The following is a 20,971-nucleotide window of genomic DNA, read 5'->3' as shown; positions in this document are numbered from 1 at the left end:
ACTGCATGACCTGTGCACAGACAGTGAATCTGTACACAGAATAAAGCAGAGTGGAACTAGATTGTAGCAAAATCTCGAATGCCACAAATAGGAATTTAAACTTTACTTGATAGGAAAAAAGGGCCATCCAAAAAGGAAAGCTACTATCAGATTTGTGGATAAGGAAGAGAAACCTGGAAGCAGATTGTGGCTAAATTAAAGATGGACGGGAATGAAGGTGTGTGTGTGTGTGTGTGTGTGTGTGTGTGTGTGTGTGTGTGTGTAGGTGGGTGTTAAGTGTCTGAGGCTGGAACTGAACTCAGGACCTCCTGACTCCAGGGCCATCACTTTACTCACTAAACCACCTAGCCACCCCAGGAGGGACTATATTAGACTGGTGGCAATGGGGATAAAGATGAAGAAGTGGGTGCAAGAGATATTGTGGAGGTAGTGATGGGATTCAATAACTGACTGGATATGGAGAAATCAAGGAAAAGGAGCAGTAAAAGTGAATACCAATAATTTTTTAAATGAGTGACTAGACAAAATGATAGTACCTCTGGTGGAAACAGTGAAGTCAAAAGGAGAAGCATCTTCCTTGGAAAAGAAAAAGTATTTCTGTTAAGACTTGTTGAGTTTGAATGGCTATTTAGGAGATGTTTTACAGAAGAAAAATCAAGGCTAGACTCTTTGGGAGTTGTACAAGGTGATCACATCTGAAACCATGAATGAGATTGCCAAGGAAAAGAGGAGAGAGAGAGAGAGAGAGAGAGAGAGAGAGAGAGAGAGAGAGAGAGAGAGAGAGAGAGAGAGAGAGAGAGAGAGAGGAAGAACTTAAGAGAATACCAACGTTAAGAATTTGCAAAGGGGTGGCTAGGTGGCACAGTGGATAGAGAGCTGGCCCTGGAGTCAGGAGGACCTGAGTTCAAATCTGGGCTCAGACACTTAACACTTACAAGCCTCGTGACCTTGGGCAAGTCACTTAACCTCAATTTTCCTGCCCTCCCCCCTCCAAGAAGAAAAAAAAAGAATTGGCAAGGAGGCAAGGAGGAAGAGAAACCGTGAAAGGACAAACAGGATCAGTTATATGGGTAGGAGAATCAGGAGAATTGTATCTCAAAAACTAAAGCAGAAGAATATTCCCCCCCCCAAAAAAAAACCAAGAAAATCTCCCTTTTAAGATTGAAAAGCAGTCAAGCAGGATGAAGCCTGATAAAAGGCCAAGGATTTTGGTGGTAAGAGGGTCATTGGTGACCTGTGAGGGAGTAGTTGCATCAGATTAGTCAGCTCAGAAGGGGTTAGAATGAGTAGGTGGTATGGAAGTGGACTACTTTTTCATGAGTTAGGCAGGAAAGAGAGGAAGGACATGACACAATAATTTTGAGGAGTAAAAGGACCAAGAGAAGGGGTGTTTTTTTAGGCCTGCATTTCCCCAAATGGAATGTCCCCAAATTCCCTGGTTAAGTTATTGCTCTGTAAGCTATTTTCTCCTTTTCTTCTTGGTTGACCTTAGACAACTGGGACCTCAACATAAATGTGGGGATATGGGGAAGGATGAAAGAATATACAAGTTTCATTTTCTTTCTAGCTGTAGCACCCACCCATGCCCCAACAGCAGCTTTTAGGGACATAAATAGTAGGGATTGAGGAAAACAGAAAAAAAATGCTAGTCGTCCTAAGGACTGTGGCAGTGTCCATAAGTTAAACATATGCAGACTGGGGGAAGGGTTTGAGTTCAGAATAGTCAAGGAAACTCCATTGCATTCATTTTGTTTTATCGGACTTGTGTAATGGTTTATAGGCTATTATTTATGTCATAAAATCTAAATTCCTCATTCTGTCATTTAAGGCTCTTCACAGTCTGCCTCCAACCTACCTTTTGAGCCTTATTTCATAAAGCTCTCCTATATACAACATGCATTTTACTTGTTCTCAGAACTCAATATTCCATCTCTTATCTCTGGACTATTTTTCCCCCTTCTTTCTGCTCTAAGTATTACTATCTTCCTTCAAGGCACAATTTAGGTAAGGAATCCTTTGTGAAGGCTTCCCTCATCTCTAAGTGATAGGTATCACTAACCATTACCCATGCCTGAAATGCTTCTCTCCTCACCTCCACTTCTTAGTTTCTCAGGAATCTTCCACAAACCCATCTTTTCTACTATTTTTCTACCAAATACGTACATGACTATTTACATGTTGCCCCCTATATTAGACTGTAAGCCCACTGAGAGCAGGGATTGTTTTTTGCCTTTCTGTGTATCCATGGAGCTTAGTGCCTAGCACCTAGCAAATGCTTATTGGCTGGCAAATGCTCATTCAATTGCTTTGTATTTACGAGTTCATTTATATGTAGTATATCATCTCTCTCCCTTCCCCAAGGGAATAAAAGCTCCTTCAGAACTGTAACTGGTTTTTGTCTCTATATCCCCAAAGCCTAGCACAGTATTTAGACCCCATAGATTAAAAAAATGTTTGTTGAATTGAATTGGATTAGTACAATTTCATTTGAATTGATTCCATAGTGAAAAGATGCCAGGAAATTAGGTATTCCTAGAAATGAGGATAATGTGGTCTACACATAAAGAAAATAGTAATAGTAACAGATAAAAATGATCATTCTAAAATACTAATTAGTTTCTTCGAGTTGTACTTCCCTCTAACTGCTTTGTCCTATCCTGCTTATTCTGAACTTTCCAATGAGAATCACTTCCATTTCTACTCAGAGAAATGTAAGGTACCAAGGATAATACCCCCAAACAGAAACCTCAGAAAAAAAAAGTTAACTAAGCTAGAACTTCCATCCAATTATCTGGTGAAAAGACACAGTCTCCTTTAATTAATGGAATCAATATTACTTCATAGATAAAGTTTGAGAAACATCAAGAAGATACATTCCACTTACACATTCACATTAATTTTAGGCTTTTTAGTGCTTACATTTTCCAAGATTCAACAATCTTTATGACACTTTAAAAACATACAAACAACTATGAAATGACTATGAAATATGCACAATGCAAATGCTTTTAGAATATGTTTCAAGCTTCAAGGCATTAACCCCTATCCTCAGTAATGAAGGTTTTTGTCAAAAGTATTTTCCATATGCCTTTTGCAAAGCAGCTGAATTATCACGAATAGCATTTTGCTGCATGATAACAATGTGTTTCTAATTTGGCACCAATTCAGAAGAGAAGATGAATTTGCCTTTTAATAAACTAAGCTGACATGAACCTGGCGGCAACCTGGAAATTAGGGGGAAAGTTCTATGGAATTTGAAACAGAAATTGATGCAGAATGGATCAATGCTATTGTGGTAGACTTTATCATGTCAATTTGACCTAAAACCCCATTTATGGAGTGGCATGCTTTGGGACTAACGAAAAGCTTGAGGAGGGAAGGTATTTTCATTTGTATAACCAAAACAGAAAGCTGCAGGAGCCCTTGTATAGTAGTAAGCCAAGCAACATTACTAAGGAATTCCTAACTGAAATTCTGGTTTCCTATGCTCCTCAATAAAGAGATCTTTCCATTCTAACTTTGGGCAGGGAACAAAACTTAAGGCAAAACTGAAAAAACAAACAAATAAAAAACAAAAATAACCTGAAACATAGAGAAAACAAAAGTGGAGTGTGACCTTCTGTCAACTTATTTCTCCATGTCAGTGACATAGGGGTAACCATGAGGGATCACGGTATACTCATGGATTCTCCCTAAGGGTAGAAGGTGCAGAAAGATCAAGGCCAGGTTTGAATTTACTAGTGATTTCCTTTGCCTTTCTAAGAAACAGGAACTAACTGAAGAGAAGTCTGGCTATGACTGTCTTGCTCAACACTTTTGCTTTATGAAAGTCTTTGATGTTTTAATGAGTAAGCACTTCTCTGGGCAGAGTACTGCATCAAGAAATGCAGCATTTTGTTTTTAAACACTCAGACTAGTACTTGTCCATTTTTTTTACTTTATGCATTAATCTCTTTAACTACGTATGTATGTATATACATACATACGTAGTTAAATAGATTTCACTATAGAGATAAATTATCTTTATATAAAGATTGATATACAAAGTTGAAAAATTAATAAAAACTCTATATAGACTATATACATGCTCTCCACTTTCTATAAATCTATATGTGCATATATACAGTCTATACATGTCTATTTTATGTATACATTTAAATGTATGCAAGTATATATAGTCTATATAAAAATATATGAAAAAGATAAGATTGCAAGAAACAGTTTTTATCTTCAGCTCAAGACAGAATAGTCAAACAAATAGCACCACCTTACTATGTGCCAGCACTGCGCCTGGGACAAAAAGTTTCATCAGAAAGGGTCACAGATATATTATGAGACAAAAGTTTAAGAAAAAAGAATGGGGGGGAAAGAGATCTGGAATAGAACTGTGTAGAAGGGGGAGGAGATGTGAGACTAAGATTATGGGATATGTCTTAGATACAGAAGGGACCTTAGAAGTCATCACTGTAACCCCCCTTTAAAGATAAGAAAACTGATGCCTAGAGAGGTTAAGTGACTTGCCCAAAACCACAGAGATGAGTTGACAGAATTAATATTTAAACTCATATCATTTGACTCTCAATCTAGCACTATGCCACACAGTAGATTGTGGGTTTGTTTGTTTGTTTGTTTTTGAAGAGGGGAGGGCAGGATAACTGGGGTTAAGTGACTTGCCCAAGGTCACACAGCTAGTAAGTGTTAAGTGTCTGAGGCCAAATTTGAACTCGGGTCCTCCTGACTCCAGAGCTGGTGCTCTATATTCACTGTGCCACCCAGCTGTCCCCCATACGGTAGACTGTGGAGTGCCAACCTGTATACTCTGAAGATGTCCTTGAGTGATGCTCCTTGAAACACCACACTCATGAACACCCCAGGTGATCAAATGTCATGATAAATCACTGGCAAATGTTAATTATGATAAGATATTATAGAGGAGGTTGCACATTTTTTTTTCTTTTGAAAACTCAAAAAAAAGGGGAAAAAGAACAAAGTAAAAAAGTGCACAGCAGACAACAAAAGAAAATTCATAAGGAAGCAAAAAAAAGATGGACAATTCTCAACCTATTATTTATCATATAGACTTTTTAGATATTAAAATTTAATGTTACATATTCAGAATCTTCTCTTATGCTCTGCTATGCACATGACATGCTTTTTTATTTGTTTCTAACTTTGTGTTTAAGTTCCAATATTTAAGTTTATGATGTGTTTTTATTTCTTTTCTCTATTCTGCATTTGTGTTCTGGAGTTTGAGTCTAAAAAAACAACAATGATAAAAATAAAAAATAAATATTAAAACAAGAAAACTCAAAGAATAGATGATACCTAGAATGGTTATACAGATGGTTGTTTAATGAGTATATAAGATTAATCACTGCTGCACTATTTTAAGCCACAGTATATGACCATACTGCAAAGCAGATCAAGAATAATAGTGAACTGGTATATCCTGAATTGAAAATGGATGCTTTTCCAGAAATAAATGACCTTATCCAGGTCGTCCACCAACAAGGAATATTCTGTTATTTATTCTATTATTTAGTCAACTAGGTACTTGCATAGTTGAGTTCAAATTTAGCCTCAAAAACTATTAGCTGTATGACTAGACAAGCCACTTAACCTGTTTGCCTTAGTTTCTTCATCTGTAAAATAAATATTATAATAGCATCTCCTTCCTAAGGTTGTTATAAGGATAAAATGAGATAATATTTATAAAGTTATATGCCTATAATGCAGAAATAAATAGTCCACTACTTGAAATTTATGGAGATAATGTTCTCAGTCCCCAAAAGAATTTGAAAACTTCTAGGAAGGAAGGCAAAATGATGCAGTGAGGCTGTAATTAGTGGAAGACTGGTGTCTCAAACTGAGATTCTTTTATTGCATCAGCAATGAAAGCCTTCCTATGCCACAGCACGGATGTTTAACACAAGATTTCTGCAATAAGTAGCAATCATATTGCATCAATACTTGTGATAATTCTGTACTTCTTCAGTTCACCTTGCTAACTTTTTTTTTCAAATGACAATGGTAGTCCTAACCTGATAGTTAAAAAAAAAGACTGGTGATCTCTTAAAGCTCCTTCTGAAACCAATTTTCTAAAATGTAAAAGTAAGGATAAGAGAAAGATAAGAAAGTGGCCTCTTAAAGCTCCTTCCAAATCTATTATACAAATCTATAAAGGGAAGGATGGGAAAAGGACTTGTGAATTTCATTGGTAACTCCCAGGTGAGAAAATTCGCTTTCTGAATGCAGTAAGAACTTCCTATGAACCTCAGTGATAGAGATGCTGGGAGCATTGCAAAGATAAGTGACTTGCTCAGTCAGGGTCACACAAGTCAGTCAGTGTCAGGGGTAGGTCGTTAACCCAAGTATTTCTGCTTTCAATGGTGGCTCTCTGAGCTCCTACTATTCTATCCCTCTGCCTTTCCATTCTAAAATTTAAAAGAAGTTTAAAAAATTAAGAGGCTCAATAATGCAGGCAATAATAATTTATTATCATAATGTATTATAATATATGATATTATATATTGTTATGTATTATTATATAACAGCAATACAAATAGCCAACCAACATTTATATAGCACCTACCACGTGCCAGGCACTGTGCTAAATGCTATACAAATATTATTTCATTTCATCCTCAAAACAACTCTGGGAAAAGGAATATATCTCCACTTTTAGTTAATGAGGAAAAAATGAGTTGTTTTGTGCTATTATTATCTCTATTTTATAGTTTGGAAAATTGAGGTTAGCCACTTCCCCAGGGTCACACAGCTGTTAAGTTTCTAAGACTAGATTTGAACTCAGATCTTCCTGATTTCAGGGTCAGAATATTATGCACTATGCCACTTTGTATTCACATGGGTGAATAGAAAAACAGCTGTGCATTCATATAATATATCAAAATAACATTTCAGAAATAGCTTAGTCATGAAAACCAACCCTGGAATATGGGTTTGGGGCTTAAAGGAAATTTAGCTGGATATAAGAGAAATCATGTTCCTGGAAAGTAAAACTTTTAGTAAAAACTGACATTCTGATTTTCAAGCTATTCTTGTCATCAGATATGACATTGCATTGTGAAATGTTTGATGACTATGACAGTGTGGTGATGGAGTAAAGACTTCTAAAAACAAGACACTGGTGAATTTAAAAAATATGTATATATGCCATTTGGCTACAAAGACTAATCTAAAGGACCCCATTAAGAAGGCTGTTTGTCTTTTCCTTGGCATCTAAGCCCAGTGAGAAAAGGTCTGATGAATAAGTAGGTATGCAGGTCTCTTCCTTGTTTCTAAGTCTCCTCAAAGCAGGAATATTTCATGCTTTTAGGATTAACCAGTCAAGGACTAAAGGAATATTTCTCCACCTTTAGTTAATGAGGAAAAAATGAACACAATTTTGCCCTACTTTGGCAAATCAAAGGATGCTACAAAACAGCACATTTCCTGTGGTTTTGTCCCTTGTTATTTCTTGTGTTGTTTTTGTGACTGAGGGTGAAAACAATTCTACATGTGATTCCTTTAAAAGCCTTTAGGAATGATTCCCAGCAACTTTTATTTTTTAAAACCACAAATATCTCCGTTTCTCACAATAACCTACACTCAAGCAATAAAACGAAGTAAATAAATTATACAGGCTATTATTAGTATCCCCAAGACATTCCAAAGGGAAACCACCTTCAAGAACTACTTAAAAACCTTCCAAACTTAAAAAAATATTAGTAATTCTCTCCCATGGGTAAAACAAAATGACTAATCACCAATCTTCCATACTGGGGGGAAATTCTGAATTCTGGGGTGGAAGGGAAGTTTGGCTAACATCTCTTCCACAAACCCCATAATTCTGAATTTTCCTCAACACTTATATACTCAGCTTTCATCTTATTCATTTGAATTTATACAGGTATGGTTTGTAAATGTTAGATAGTTAAAGAAACTGGGTATGTTCAACCTGAAGAATAGGTGACATAGGATAATCATCTTCACATAAGATGCATTGTCTCTTTGAATCTTGGGGTCAAACTGGCACACAAGCTTAGCCATAGTTGGTACTTCTCTAGTTGTACTAAAAATTCTTCCTGCATGGTTTCCATATTCTTGTGATTCAGAGTTTCTGTCTGCCAGGGCAAAACTCCATTGTTACTTCTCTTCTTGTTCTTACCCTTATTCAACACTAACCTCATCTATCCTCCCATTCTAGTGTGCCTTCTGGAATTTCTGATCTTTTGTTAACAAATTCTCCTTTGTCCCCATCTCTTCCTTTCACATTATTTTCCATCTTCTGGCACTCATAAAAACCTGGCTTTCTCCTGAAAACACCTCATCCTTAACCACCCTTTCCAGTGCTGGCTGCTCCTCCACTTATCCCAAAAAAATAGGGCCAGGAGGAGGACTTGGCATACTCTTTGTTCCCCATTGCTATTTCCAGTCCTTTCTTTGCCATCATCATTCAGCAACTTCTTCCATTGAAATACAATTCATCTACATCACCACCAGTCAGGTCCTTGTTCCTGACATATACTGGTCTCCAGGTCACTCTCTCCTTAATTAAGCAGTTCATTAATACGTACATAGTATTCTCAACCCCTTTTTCTCATTATTCCTGTCATCAATACTCATGTTGGTAACTCTTCAAACACATTGTCTTTCATAATTTATCAACCTCCACCTTCATGAATTCCATCCACCTCAGCTATCTTCAGAGAGTGCCACACTTTAAATGTCACCATCTCCTAAATTCTTATACCTCCCCCTTTTTAACTCTGGAATGTCCTACTGTAATCACAGTTTTCTTTTTTTTCCATCTTTCTTACTCTTCTGAATCTGTCTTTTTCCTTCTCAAGACCTCTAGTCCTACAATCCTTTCCTATCCCTTGAACCCATTTACCTATGTTCTGGTTTTAATCATTTCAGCAAGATACTGTCTTCAAATTTATACTTCTATTATTCATGCCCAGTCAATACTGAACCCTGAGTCACCTTCACTATCTGTTTTCTATGCTTCTTCTAAGCTATTGAATGTTGCTGAAATCAGTGGGTCCACTGTAATGTCTGGGCCCTACATCTTATATAAGCTCTGGGCCCTACAAATCATTCCTTTGATTTATCTTTGGTTATCTATAGCACTACCTTCAGCAATAATTCAAACATTATCCTCTTTCTTCAAACCCCAAATGTCACCTCCACAACCTACTCTCTCTCAAAAAAAATACCTTGTCTTCCAAATTATTAAGAAAATTGAGGCCATATGTTGTGAGTTCCTTCATTTCTTCTACTAAATACTACAAACTTTCAATATTTTCATCCATCTTATGCTCTTGTAGTTGGGGTAGAGACTGTGGTAGCTTTTCTCCTTTCAAAGTCTATTCCCTATATTTGTGTAGTAGTGTATGTATCTAGAGGTGATGAACAAGACTTTTCAGGCACTCCTTTTTGCTTCTTACCCTATATTTATTTATTGTTTAGATTGATTTCCCAGTATAAGCATTCTTTCTCCACTCTAGGAAATGATTAAAAAATGTGTGTGGTTGGGTTTTCCGTTATTCTCTCTCTTAAAAATGAAAACTCAAGCCCCAAGCCAGAGACAATACTCTGGCAAAAACAAACAAACAAAAACTCCTGTCTTGCATTTATCCATCTTTTCATTCCTCTTTGTGTTGTATTCTAACTGCATTCTCAATAAGTGTACACAGACCAGCAACTGTCAAAGACAAAGTGCCCAAGGGAAAAGGTTTCAGATTCCCATGAGGGAGGTCCAGAAAAGAAAAGAGGTATAGAATTATTACCTTGGAAGGGAAGGTGTGAAACAGAGGGTTCCATAAACTGGGATCTGAACCAAGACTCTTCATGCCCAATCACCATATACAACCTTGCTCCCCGTATTTTGGTCCTCCTCTGTCTGCTCTTTTACTTTCCCAGGTCCACACCATGCTTTATTTCTCTTACAACCTGTGTGACAGCTCCTTCTGAGTTGAGGAAACTAGGCAGCACAGTGGGTAGAGCATAGGGTTTGATGTCAAGACCTGAGTTCAAATTCAGCCTCAGATGCTTATCAGCTGTTTGAAGCTAAGCTTCGAACCTCTCAGGTTAAGCTTAACCTCTCAGGGCTTTAGGCAATTCTCTAAGACTGAATTGGAAAGGAGGTTTCAAACTGCATTGGTTAAGTGTTTTTTCACCTGTGAGTTCTCAATACCAATGAAATGAAATTGGATACAGGTCCAGTTCCTATTGCTATTATATCAATTTACCAGATGATACCAGTGTGAGGATTTCCCACATGTTGGAAAATGAGATTAGAATTCTAAGTGATCTTATTGAAAGTGTGCAGAAAATCAGAGTTGTTAAAAACCAAAATCAGTCAAAACAGTCAAATTCATAATAATAGGTAAACTGTGAAAATACAAGGTGGAGAAAGTAAATACTGACTGAAAAAGATGTAGGGGTTACGGGGACAAGAAAGCTGGTTGAAAAATCCAAAATGTGGCATTATAGTTAAATAAGTAAGTATTATATTATGGTAAATAAGGAGTAAAATAGCTGGCAAGGACCATGGTATAATGTTCCTATTTTTATTTTACTACAAAGGTCAAAGCCTTACTAAAGGATTATGTTTATTATTTCTACCTGTCTTTGAAAAAGGAATTGTTTTCTTCCTTCTTTTGTTCTTCCTCCTCCTTAACATTGTTTTTGAAATATAATTTTTAAGTTTATAGCAATACTATAGAAGGTACCTCTTCTCCTAGATATTATACCTGGGCTTTCATGATACCATTCTTTCCTGGTTCTCCTATCTATCTAAACATTTTTTCAGTCTCCTTTATTAGTTCATCATCATTTAGAAGATACCTCTTAATTAGAGTGCTTCCCAAGACTTTGTGCCATGTTCTCTTATCTTTCTAAATTCTTCCTCTCAGTGACCTCAGCAGCCCCCATGGGTTTTTTTTAAGACAGCTTTTTATTTATTAATTTAATAGTTTAAAATGTTCAATTTCATTTTTCTATTTTTTATTTTCAGAATTTATATTTTGGTATTTGGTTGGAGTTTTAAATTTGTTTTCTAGCCTAATTTTTAGTTATATACTCAATTCATTGATCTTTTTTTTTGTTAATCAAAGTTAATCAAAATAGCTTTGGTTACATCCCCAAAATTTTGATATGTTGCTTTATTGTTAAGCTTTGTTCTCTGACCCATGAATCCTTTGTAATTAAGTTCATATCTAATTTTTAATCATTTCTTCAAACTTTTTTATTGGTTATAATTTTTACTATGTTGTGATCAGCAAAGAGTAAGTTCACTATTTCTGCTTTTCTGCCTTTTGTTGGTGAGATTTTAATATCCTAATCATGAATAGTTTTTATCAAGATGCCATATACAGCTGACAAATACCTATGATTGCATACAAATTTAATGTATATATAATTATATATAATGTATAATATCTATTCCTTTCTGTTCTTATTCAGTAATTTTCATCTATCATATATAAATTTTCAGAATTCTGGGGCGGCCAGTGTCAGGATGACCTGGAGATTGAATCCCAGGCTCAGACACTTAGCACCCACCCAGAAACACCTGGCCGTGTAACCTTGAGCAAGTTACTTAACCCCAATTGCTTAGGGGCGTGGCCAGGTGGCTCAGCGAGTAAGAGCACCGGCTCTAGTGTTGGGATGACCTGGGGATCAAATCTGGGCTCTGATACTCAGCACCACACCCAGAAATAACTGGCTGTGTAACCTTGAGCAAGTTACTTAAACCCGGTTGCTTTAAAAACATTTTTTTTCAAAATTATATTTAGGCTTTAACTTTATTCTTATTCATCTTTTTGGTTAACTTCTCCTTTAAGAAATGTTCTGTCATTTATTATACACACGCGCACGCGCACACACACACATTTGATATTACTGCACTGTCTATTGTGCCTTAAAGCACAATAAAGTTTCCTCATTTATCTGTTTTAATTAAGTCTATTTTATTGTTACCTTGTTGAAAGCATCATTAATCTGCTTTTTGGGAGTTCATGGGAAGTACAATAATTTTTCCTCCAGTCTCTTATTTTAAGTCTGAGAATCTTTCTATTTCAAGTGTGTTTCTAGCAAACAACATAATGTTGTATTCTGCTTTTTAATCCATTATGCTACCTGTTCTATTTTATGATTCAGGTCCCATCCTACTCCACTCAGTCAGTAGAGTATAAGTCTGACATGACAACCTTCTACTCAGTAAACTCTAGTGGCTTCCTATTACCTCCAAAACAAATATAACACTGCCCCCCCATTTGCTTTTAAAGCCATTCACTACTTGGCCACCTTCCTATCTTTCCAATCTTCTTACACTTTACTGTCCTTCCAAATACTCCGTGATCCAGCTATTCTGACTTTCTTGCTGTTTCTCCATCTCCTAATGTTATACCTTTGCAAATGGCTGTCCCCCATGCTTGGAATGCTCTCCATCTTTACCTTGGTCTCATGAATTCTTTTGCTTCATTCAAAGCTTAGTCTAAATCTTAATTTCTTCAAGAGGTCTTTTTTAGCCTCCCCTAATGCCCAATGTGATTTAATAGATTTGGGCAGTTCTCATTCAATTTCTTTGAATATAGCACATAAGCTATTTTATGGTAGAGATTTTCAAGGAATCTGATGATTTTTAGATGATCTTTCCTTGACCTATGTTCCAACTCACTTGTTTTTAATAGAAGACACCTTATATTTTCTGAATTTTTTTCACTCTTTCAACTTTGTTCTAGAATTTAGTTTCCAATAGAGCCATTTATGTCTTTCTCTTTCTTATTTCTTTTTTTCTATTTATATCTTCAAGGAAGCTATTATCAGAATAAGATTTTATAGTTTCTATACTAAACTATTTATTTTCTTAATTCTCCTAGCATACCCATTTTCTTTCTTCTAGAGTTCTCATTTCATTTATATTATCATTTTTAAAAAATACCTGATTCACTTCTTTCTCTATAGCTTATGGCATTTTTGAGGGATTTGTGAGCTTCTTGCAAAGGCTTTGTTTGTATACTATTGGAGTTACTTTATTCTGATGATTTTGTTTCTTGATTATCCCCATTTCTGTAATATTTCTTTATCAGCAGTGTTTTCTTCTACTTGCTTTTCTCCAGGCTTACTTCCCTGGACTTGGAGTAGATAGTAAGAGGTAGTAGGCTTGGCCTTAGGAGTTAGTAGGTTTCTCATCTCTGGTGCTCTACAAGCCAACGGTGGATGATCAACCCTTATCAGATGTATTGTGAAAGAGATACTGGCTCATTTAGGGGTTGATTAAAGAACTGAGCTAAAAAGTTCTAAGACAAGCAAAAAGAAGTAAGACTGCTTATATTGGAAAAGAGAAGAACAATGGCACCATTTACTAGGGCTTTCTGGGACAAGAAGTACTATTGTACAGAGACTTTTTATCTGTTATTCTCCATCTTATTTGAAGAAAGAACAAAATATTGCACAACAAAGTACAAAAACTTTAAATGAGCTGTAAAAAATATTTCTGGTATTAAGCACTAGATTGAGTCTCCAATTGCTGCTATGGAATTTTCTTCTCTATACAACCTTAAGAATAGGATAGATTCAGGGGGTCAGCTAGGTGGTGCAGTGAATAGAGCACCAGCCCTGGAGCCAGGAGGACCTGAGTTCAAATCCGGCCTCAGACACTTAACACTTACTAGCCTTGTGACCTTGGGCAAGTCACTTAACCCCAACTGCCCCTCCAAAAAAGCAAAAAATACCAAAAAAAGACTAAGATAGATTCTTATCTGCTTAGGGTGACCTATGGGTGGTTTGACCTCCAGGTAAAGTGATTGATTACTTATATGACCTTTTAAGTTCCTTATCCTAACTTTCACCCTCATATTAAATCCTATTCCTACTGGTTACTACTACTAGGATAGTATCTAAGTAAGCTTAATTCACCTAGAATATTACTCATTAATAAAGGTAGTGATAATTCACCTTTCTTTATTCTATTTTCATTTATTTGCCATATAAGATCATAGATTTAGAAATAGAAGTATCTTTGAAATCATAAAATCTAACCCCTTCATTTTACAAATGAGGAAAATGAGGCACAGAAAGGTTAAGTAACTTGCCTGAAGTCACAACAAATAGTAAGTGTCTGAGATAGAATTTGAACCCAGATCTTTCTGGCTCTAAGTCTAGTACCCTTTCCATGATACCAAGTTACCTTAACTAGAAGGAATAAGGTTTAATACTGAAATTTCAAGCACCAGAGAGAGAACAGGGGAAAATGAGAGTCCAATCATCTTGCTTCCCTGCTGAAATCTCCCTATGCCTATTGGATAAAATACACACTTAGTCACTTGATATTCAAGGCATTTTATAATCTGACTCCAGTTTATTTCAAGCCTTATTCCATTCTGCTGCCCTTTATATACACTCTCTTCCTGCCAAACCTCATTACTATGTGTTTCTCCTGCCTCTGCATTTCTTAAGATTATACCCAGATGTTTTGTGGGGCTCAAATGAGATAATGGCTGAAAGGCACTTTGCAAACTCTTAACACCCAATATAAATGCAATGTATCATCATCATTATCATCTTCTTTGAGAGCAAGGAGATCAAATCAGTCAATATTTAGAAAAACTAATTCAGCATCCACCTCCAGACCTCCCCCTCCCCCACACGGTGTAGTGTACCATGCAGATCTGGCCATGCTTGGGAAAAGTGTGCCCTGAGGAGACAGAGGGGACAGACATATGGCCAATGGATAGGAACTCACAAACCTAAAAATGGCCTGGTTCCCAGTCCCAAAAAGCAGACAATATCATGTGCTTCTGATTATTTTCTCAGTGGATAGCAGCAGTTTCAGAGAATGGGTCCTTATGTGACTGTAAATGCCAGTTGTAATGCCAATCATGGAAGCACACCTGAAGACTGCTGCTGTGAATAATTTTAAGAGTCTAATCACATAGTATAATGAACTCTATATTCAGAACTAAACATTGTTCAGCAAAGTAAAGCATAATATTAAAAAATTAATTAATTCAGGCTATACACTGGAAGGTCAAATGCTGAAGCTGAAACTTAAATACTTTGGTCAAATGATGAGAATATGGGACTCATTGGAAAGACCCTGATGCTGGGAAAGAATGAAAGCAAAAGGAAAAGAGGACGACTGAGGATGGGATGAATAGATACTATCATGGAAGCAACAAACATGAACTTGGACAGACCTTGAGAGATAGTGGAAGGGCCTGCTGTGGTATGGTCAATGGGGTCACAAAAATTCAGACACAAATGAACAACAACAAAAATAGTCAACTAGTCTTTCAGTCTGGTGTTGTCTTCATTCTCTGAGCCTTTTACTACACTCCTGCTGAGTTCAAGCAATATTTATAGATCAATAAAAGGGTGTGCTGTAAATGTTTAACCATCAACCTTTCTGAATGAAAAATACAAATTCACTTTTAAGTCTGTTCTGTTTACTAATACTTTCTTAAGTCTAGATGACCAACAAAACAGTAACTCAAGCCCTAATTTGTAACAATTGCTTACTTCCAAGGTGTAAATGCTTATGCTACAAATTTAATAATGAAAGAGTGTTTAGAGATGTCTCCAACATACCCCTAGCTATAACTTGGGTACAACAATTCCTATTACATCTTCCATAATCTCCCCAATTGAACACAAGCTCTCTCTCTCTATTAATATATCTTAGAATGCCTTTGACCTTATAACATTCAGTTATGCATCATACGTTTCTATTTTTACCCTATGAGTTTATAAATTTCTTGAGAGCATGCACTGAATTATTATATCACCCAGTCTAACACCTTGAAGTTAGAGAGAAGTTCAGGGAGATATTTGGGGTTTGAGATCTTCCCAGTGCTTATCAAACCACAGCATTTACTTATGACTCCGCGTCAAGCTTTCATTATGAAAACAAATTATCATTGTACTAGTGAAACACAGAAGTTCTAGTTAATAACCATTTCTAGTTGAAAAGATATTAGGTGATGTAACATTTATTATATGTGAAATATGTAAAGAGTCAATCTCTGAATAACAGAGAGCTATAATGAAGTTTAACAGTTTTACTCACCTATGATAGTCAAGGTGAGTAAACTCTAGAAAAATACCTATGGGCTATGGAACCTTCTTCACTTTAAGTTATACATTTAAGGAGGACTGTTTAGCTAGAATGAATTTGTTATTCAGTTGTTTCAGTCATGCCAAACTCTTCAAAACCACATTTGGAATTTTCTGGGGAAAGATATTGGATTAGTTTGCCATTTCCTTCTCCCATTCATTTTACCAGTAAGGAACTGAAGCAAATGTAGTTGGGTCACATAGCTAGTAAGAGGTTGGATTTGAACTCAGGAAGATGAATCTTCCTGACTTTAGGCCTGACACTCCACCCACTGTTCAACCTAGAGATTCAAAAGGGAGTATGAAGAGAACTCAAGATTGAGGGTGGCAACTAGTTAATCTAATAAACTAATTTATACCGTGCTAATGTATGTTAATGGAAAAGGGCTACCCATCAACAAATGAATAGTCCTACATTAAGGCAAGAAATTGGATTCGATGGAAATTATGGTCTTCTAATTTCCTCTGATTGCACAGGCCTTTGTGAGAAATAATTTGTGTATATATGGGATGTTCTCCTTTTTAGTGTTCTGAAAATTCAAAGTCAATGCTTAAAAATTTTCCAACAGAATGTATATGCATGGCAAAATATTATTTCTATTCCAAAAGCAGAAAACTTATTCCATTCTAGGTAGGACATTTACAATTTTAAGGTATACTATATTCATCATGAAATTAGGAGGCTAGTCTGCTAGTCTGTTCCAAAGAGGTGGCTATCTAAATATCCTACAATGGAAATAGACGTCTGCTTTCAACCTAATGTGACATAGGAATAGATCTGCATGTCCTTCAAATTCATATTCTTCCTAATACCTGGATCACAGAGCTGAGGTTACAGTGCCATCCATATTTCCATTTCTAGGTCCATTTTTGTTATTAGCGTTATTAGCAGTGTTGCTGTTCATCAGTCATCCCAATTTGAGGTTTTCTTGGTAAAGGTACTGGAGCAATTTGCCATTTTCTTCTCCAGTTCCTTTTACAGATAAGGAAGCTGAATTGCCTAGGGTCACATGGCTAGTAAATGACTGAGGTCAAATTTGAACCCAGGTCTTCCTGACTCATCCCAGTCCCAGTGTTCTGTGTAGTAGGGCGCCATCTAGCCACCTCATTAGTAGCATTATATACTGTTAACAAAGTGTGGCATTTATATACTTTAAGATTTACAAAACACTTTACATACATTATTTCATCTGATTCTCATAACAAGCCTATGAGGTTGGCACTGAAGTTTTTAATAATGTACCCATTTTAGATGTGAGAAAAATGAGGCTTAAATGGGTTAAATGGCTTGCCACTGGTCACAAAGTTGACAAGTCTCAGGAGTGGTATTCAAACCCAGATTCCACATGCAATGCTTCTGAAGGAAGAACAATCTTTAAAAACAGGGAGACAACTCTTAAAATATTGCTCAGGTAACAGCTTAGAAACTGACTTTTATTATGAGGGTTCCCCCTCCCTTCTCCCTCCCTCTCTTGTCTTTCACTTCATTTAAAAAAGTTCAGAAGGAAAGTTTGGAAGTTGTGTGGTGTATACAATTTGCAACTGAATGACAAGCCAAAATACAATGTAAGCACCAGGCTGAAGCCTGAGAACTGTAGTGTTTATAGTAAAGTCCATATTCTCTGACTGGACTGTTTAAGGATAGCAGATTCACATGACAGCTGAAAGATTTCAAGTTGCTTGCAAAAATGTCTAACCATTCACTTGCCATTGGGTTAAAAAATATTATAACTATACTTACTTAAATGTTAGGAAATAGTAAGAAAAGGCTGTATCAAAATACAAATCTTTCTGGTCTTGGATATTCAATATCTCTACCCTCACTTCCTATCTTACCCAGATTTGGATGTGTAAGACCTGGTTTCAAATCACTGTTCTGTCTCCTATTACTTCCTTAGGTAAGAGGCCTCACATGATAAAGGCTTGACTTGCAGATTGACTGATTGTTTCACAGATAACACACAGGAGGCATGGGAGTTCTCAGTCTCCAGCCTCTAACAGGTTCACTCTTGATCTGGTCAGAGAGGCAGATAGCTTTGGAGGGGTTAATAATCAACTTTATTCTAGTCTGGTTCTTCTCTGAGGGTTGTTGGGAGAACCAGCCCCTAAAGCATTCCCTAATCACCCTCCTCACAGGGGCTGGTGAGAAGGTAGGGCAACTACCCCTACATCTGGATAGGGTCAGTTGAGACAGGCACAGCTTGTGCACTCACTCCTCTAAATCCCCTCAAGTCTCAATGGGGACTGGTTGAGGCACACACAGATTCCCCTATGGGTTCCCCGTGGTTTCTCTTCCACTCACTAACCAATGCCCACTTGCTTTAAAGGGCAACAGACAAAGAAGGTGTTTTGCCAACATTAAGCTCACAGGTTAACTTTAGCAATATTGTCATTCTGTGCAAGTGTAGTAAGTATTACTTTATGTCATCCCTTATCTCACAGTGCAGCCTCAATCATCTCACTGTCTGTCTCTATGATTCTGGGAACTATTATCCTGAGAAACTAACTCTAAGAAGGATAACAAAATCCTCCTTACATACCCTGATATATCTATAAAATGAGGATCTTGGACTAGATGATCTTTGAGGACTCCTCCCACTCTAAATCAATGATTCTATTCCCAGGATTCATGGATCCTTTTTAAGACAAGGTTAATGCACTCTAATAGAGCATTCCAAGGACAGCAACAGAGAACAAGTCTCCTCAATATTTTCCTAAAATCTCAAGTTGCCTTGGAGGCAAGAATGAAGATATAATATGTTCCTTATTTTACAGAGGAAATAATTCTGCCCCTTCCAAAAATCAGAAGAAATCAATCATTTGACCAATTTCACTGACACAAGAATTTTTTCACAATTTGTTTTTCTGAACTTTGTGGGTCTGAAGAATAGTGGTGGAAATTTCAATTCCTATTTCAGAGGAAAAAATTTTTAAGATAAAGAAAATGATGTTTAAAAGGTAATCATACCAGTACCTCTTAAAAGCTCCAATTTTGTTGAGAAAATCTACACATCGTATCCCCTTACAGGATTTTAATCTACCCGAAGCTTTCTCTCTCTTGTAGTCTTAAAGTCTCACAGAAAAAAATGCAATTAGTCTCCATATGCTCCTTTCTATTTTTGTCTAAATTATCCAGTTCCATTTATAGACTAGGAAGATTGTATCATGAAGATAACCTGCAATAGCTAAACAGGACAGTTGGGCACTTAGTTGAACCCAATAGGCAAAGTGGATTGTGTTGATCTATGTGTCATAAACAGAGCTTATCTAGTTACACTAAGTATCAAAGTACCTTGAGAACAGAAAAGCAAAAGGTTCCAAAAGTGTCTGAATTTATATATAGCCTATGGAATTCTACAATGCAGCCAGGTGATTTTATATCACTGTTTAAAAAATCCCCAGAACCTCAAAGGAAATATGTTGCTAATTTTCCCCCTTCAAATTAATTCCATAGCATGCAGGGACACCTGGATCACATGGTTAAAAATAAATTAAAATCATAAAGATACTAGAGATTTTTAAAGGTTGTCCTGCCTTGAGCTTTTTATTGTTGTTTACATCTGTGATTTCATCAAGAGAGCTGACTTCAGAAGGCCTGAAGTTAAATGCTGCCTTCTTCACTAAGTAGCAGTGTGACTTTGCACAGCTCGCTTAATCTCTCCAGTCTTTCCTCAACCGCAAAAACGATATATATGACCTTAGATGCTTTCAAAGGTCCTTATGAATGAGAGCTTGAATGTTTGCCCAGTGACTTGTATTAAGCCTCACAACACACTGAGATAGGTACTTCAAACCACATTATCTTCATTTTACGGAAGTTAGGTGATTTGTCCAGGGTCACACAGCTAATGGAAGATGCAGAATTCCAGCCCAGGTCCTCTTGACTCTAAGAACTGCTCTCAACCACTTTCAACAAAAGCCTTTCCTGATCCCTCCCTCTTCGATGAACTCTATTCATCATGTATATTTATGTATATGTAGTACATATATGTTTGTGTGTATATGTACATGCGTGCACACACATATATTATCTATCTATCTATCTATCTATCTATCTATCTATCTATCTATCTATCTATCTATATCTCAGACACTTATTAGCTGTGGGACCCTGGGAAGGTCACTAAATCGTGTTTGCCTAGGTTTCCTCATCTGTCAAATAAACTGGAAATGGCCAACCACCCCAGTATCTTCACCAAGAAAACCCCAAATGGAGTCATGAAGAGTGGGACATACTAAAACAACCAAACAACATCTATCTACCTATCTTTCTATCTAAGCATATATATATATATAGATAGATAATGTAAGTTTATATGCACATACATGTATATATGTACCTATGTGTATATATACGCACATATGTACATACAATATTGTGTATATATTTACATAGTAGGAACTTAATAAATGCTTGTTGATTTGACTTGATTGAACCCTGCCTACTCTTTTGTTGAGTCACATTCTCTTGGGAAACTAGTTGATGCAGTGGATAAAGTGCTGGGCATGGAGTCAGGATGCCCTGAGTTCATATCTAGTCTCATTCACTTACTAGCTGTGTGACTCTGGGCAAGTCACTTGAACTTTTGCCTTATATTCCTCAACTATAAAATGGGGAGAATAATGGTACCTATCCCCCAGGGTTGTTGTGAGGATCAGATGAGACAACAATTATAAAGCACTTAGCACAGAACCTGGAACATAGTACTATCATCATCATCATCATTAGTAGTTGTAGTAATAGTAATAGTAATAGTAGTAGTAGATGGAGGAGGAGGAGGAGTTGTAGCAGTAGTAGTAGCAGTAGTAGTAGTAGTAGTAGTAGTAGTAGTAGTAGTAGTAGTAGTAG

General features: G+C 36.6%; 1 protein-coding gene and 1 long non-coding RNA gene across 2 annotated transcripts in view; one reads left to right on the top strand and one right to left on the bottom strand.

Moving 5' to 3' along the window:
* ARHGAP6 (Rho GTPase activating protein 6) overlaps window positions 1-20,971 on the bottom strand; it is a 703,646-nt gene that overhangs the window by 363,002 nt on the left and 319,673 nt on the right. The gene's annotated exons all lie outside the window — the stretch shown is intronic.
* LOC138142071 (uncharacterized) overlaps window positions 1-20,971 on the top strand; it is a 123,020-nt gene that overhangs the window by 27,998 nt on the left and 74,051 nt on the right. The gene's annotated exons all lie outside the window — the stretch shown is intronic.

Source organism: Petaurus breviceps, unplaced genomic scaffold (assembly GCF_028583685.1).
Source record: "Petaurus breviceps papuanus isolate PSGF00001 unplaced genomic scaffold, PetGlider_PUasm1.0 90515, whole genome shotgun sequence".
Taxonomy (NCBI): Eukaryota; Metazoa; Chordata; class Mammalia; order Diprotodontia; family Petauridae; genus Petaurus; species Petaurus breviceps.
The sequence above is the reverse complement of the archived record's forward strand: the minus strand, read 5'-3'. Positions and strand labels throughout refer to the sequence as shown.